The sequence below is a fragment of the Oncorhynchus gorbuscha genome, unplaced genomic scaffold (genome assembly GCF_021184085.1).
Source record: "Oncorhynchus gorbuscha isolate QuinsamMale2020 ecotype Even-year unplaced genomic scaffold, OgorEven_v1.0 Un_scaffold_1752, whole genome shotgun sequence".
Taxonomy (NCBI): Eukaryota; Metazoa; Chordata; class Actinopteri; order Salmoniformes; family Salmonidae; genus Oncorhynchus; species Oncorhynchus gorbuscha.
In genome coordinates, this window is record NW_025746440.1 from 108585 (window position 1) to 111931 (window position 3347).

Sequence of the window (3347 nt, forward strand, 5' to 3'; positions counted from 1 at the left end):
TCCCTCCTCTCTCTCCTGATTCCCCCTCTCTCCTGATTCCTCCTCCTCTCCATCTCTATCTCTCTCCTGATTCCTCCTCCTCTCTATCTCTCTCTCCTGATTCCTCCTCCCTACTGTCTGTCTGTCTGTCTGTCTGTCTGTCTGTCTGTCTGTCTGTCTGTCTGTCTGTCTGTCTGTCTGTCTGTCTGTCTGTCTGTCTGTCTGTCTGTCTGTCTGTCTGTCTGTCTGTCTGTCTGTCTGTCTGTCTGTCTGTCTGTCTGTCTGTCTGTCTGTCCATGAATCATATGACGGGCCAAACTCACTACAACTCTGGAAGGAACAGAGAGATCCGTAGAGAGAGAGAGAGGTCTACAACTCCCCTGGAAGGAACATAGAGATTAGTAGAGAGAGAGCTTCAACTCCCCTGGAAGAAACAGAGAGATCAGCAGAGAGGGAGAGAGAGCTTCAACTCCCCTGGTACGTATATCTGGCTTAACATGTGAGTAGTAGTAGCTGTAGTAGCAGAAGAAGAATAATAGGTGTGTCTATGGCATCCTAAGTGGATAGTAGATAGTTATAAACTATAATAAAACACAGCAGAAAGACTTCGTAATAACCTACGAATAATTATAATCAGTAAGTGAATTAAACGTCTGACTCCAGACTGGGTATCTTCTTATAAACCCGTCTATTGCTGAACTGGGCTGAGTTTAGTACCTCGCCGGTGCGGCTGAGTAAGAACTCGTCTTTATTGGCTACATAAGGCATCACATGCTCTGTAATGTACATGTCATTGGCTGGTATCCGTCCTCCGTCCCGGGAGCAGTAGGAAGCGGCGGATTTGACCGAGGATCTCAGATTGTTTTCGCTTGCGTTTGCGATGTTTTGAGCCCTCCTCCTCCCAGCTGTTTGTAAATGTCGGAGGAGCTGCGTCCGTGGACGAGGCGCGCGTCGTCCCTCAGCGAAGACGCCATGAAGGGGTTGTCAGAGCCATGTTCGGGGTACAGTGACTTGCTCCGTTTGTTTCTCCTCCAGGTTGAACAGCATCGACCTGGAGCCCAAAAAGCTTGTCGGCCTGGCGGACGCTGAAAAGGTTGGCGTAGGGAGAATCGTCCAGGAAGCAGCGGTCTTTCTCTTTGAGGCTGACGGAGCGAGCCGGACGCCCAGATCTATTTCTTTAGGCTTCTCCAGCATGATGTTGTCGAACGAGTGTTGGCGGGACATACGCAGCTGTTTCTCTTCTGGACGTGCGGACCGTCCGTCTGAGGCCAGTAGTGGCCGAACATCTCGCCCTGATGTTGATGCATTCCCTGGTCGGTCAGCAGGGCGTCCTGGAGCAGCTGGTCTTCGCTGATGTCGTAGAGGTTAGCAGTGTGGGAGGCACGTTCGCAGCGGTTGTAGGGCGAGCGGGCGGCGGCGGCGGCTGCAGCGGCGGCGACAGAAGCGGTGTTTGTGGGCGTGTAGTGACCCGGGGTGTAGCTGCTACTGGCAGGGAACTTGGACAGACACGAGCGGCAATGGGTTTGTTTGGAACGGTCGTTGGTCTCGTGGGGCGACAGGGACGAGCTCTTATCCTTCACGCCGTAGTGTTTAGAGTAAGTCGAGTCCGGGAGCAGGTCGACGTCGGCGTGGTGCAGCGGGGACGAGTTGAGGTGGATGATTGGCTGATCCTGACACTTCCTGTAGTTGCCGTTGTGGTCAGAGTAGATCTCTGGGTAGTCCAGGTCGCCGGCGGCCAGGCCTCGACTCTCGCGGTAGTGTAAAGGATCAGAGTTGAGATTGAGTTCTGAGTCTATGGTGTAGATCTGTCCTTGTCCCTGTCCTCCCACTCCTCCACCCCCCTCCGCTGCCCTGCTTAGTCTTTAAGTAGGACAGCCTACTTCGCTGCAGTCCCTCGGGGTATTTCGACGTCACCTGTCTTTTTTAATCCGTCCTTGTTCTTCAGGTGCTTGTTGTTTTCTGGGTCCTGGTACGAACCGCCTCCTCCTCGGCTGAGCAGTCAGAGATGTCTGAGTGAGCTGCTTTCTCCGGAAGGTATCGCTGCCTTCATGGAGATGCGGGGTCGGGGACAGCATGTCTGGGCCCGGGACACCTGGACCATGCCGCATTGTGTCCACGGACTTCTTCCACAGGCCTCTGGGTTTGGCGTTGGTCTGGGCGGCGTCCAGCCACCGCCACTTCCACGGAGTTTGGGCTTGACTCGTTGAGGGTCAGAGGGTGCTGTCCGCCTTGGAAGATGTAGTTATTCAGGTGGTCTTTGTGTCGGTTGGCCAGGTACGCCTGGAGGTCGCCCGTATCGCCGTAGATCACCTCTTTAGGGGCGTAGCTTCGATTGTCGGCGTAGATGAAGTTACCTTAAAATAAAATATATATTTAAAATAACTGACTTGCCAAGTTAAATAAAGGTTAAATAAATCAAATAAAAATGTTTTTTAATGATTTGAAATGCATTTATATCCACGATGTGTGGTTGTAATGTGTTTGAATCAAAAAAATCAAATTGAGAGAGAAAAACCTTTCTCAGCCATCATATCCATGATCATGGGCCCCGCCGAGTGCATGAACTCAGCCGCACGCTTGGGGGAATTAATCCTGGACGCAGACAGGTTGGACATGTTGGTCATCTGTTTGGCTGACTTGATGAGCTTCAACATGTTAGCCTGAGGGCTAAAATCCAGCTCGGACTTCTTTTTCATGTCGATGTGGACGCCGTGGATACAACTCCAAATCCCCTACAGAGAGAGAGAGAGAGAGAGAGGGCGAGGAGGAGATGGAGGACAGAAATTAAGAGCAGAGGAGGAACGTGGAGGAGAGAGAGGAGAGAGAGACAGACAGAGACAGAGAGACACAGAGAGAGGAGAGTGACAGGAGAGACAGAAATTAAGAGCACCAGAGACAGAGACAGAGACAGAGACGTGGAGGAAAGGGAGAGAGAGAGAGACAGAGACAGACAGAGACAGAGAGGACAGAGACAGAGACAGAGAGAGAGAGACAGAGACACAGAGACAGAGAGACAGAGACACAGAGACAGAGAGAGAGAGACAGAGAGAGAGAGACAGAGAGAGAGAGACAGAGAGAGAGAGAGAGAGAGAGAGAGAGAGAGAGAGAGAGAGAGAGAGAGAGAGAGAGAGAGAGAGAGAGAGAGAGAGACAGAGACAGAGAGAGAGAGAGACAGAGACACAGATTATCATCTAGGGATCATCATTTGAAGTTTGACTGTTCTCTAAAAGTCTGTCTTCTGGTAACTATGACCCATGTATTCTCCTTCCCAGTAAAGGATAATTCATCAGGATCACATTAGGATTCGACTGACTCAGCATCTGAGAAACCATCTCATTCATTTCTCTGAACATTTAACATAATTACTT

At 51.0% G+C, this 3347-nt stretch overlaps 1 pseudogene; it reads right to left on the reverse strand.

Moving 5' to 3' along the window:
- Window positions 1-321: 321 nt before the first annotated feature.
- On the reverse strand, window positions 322-2711 carry LOC124024160 (annotated as a pseudogene).
- Between the last annotated feature and the right edge of the window lie 636 nt (window positions 2712-3347).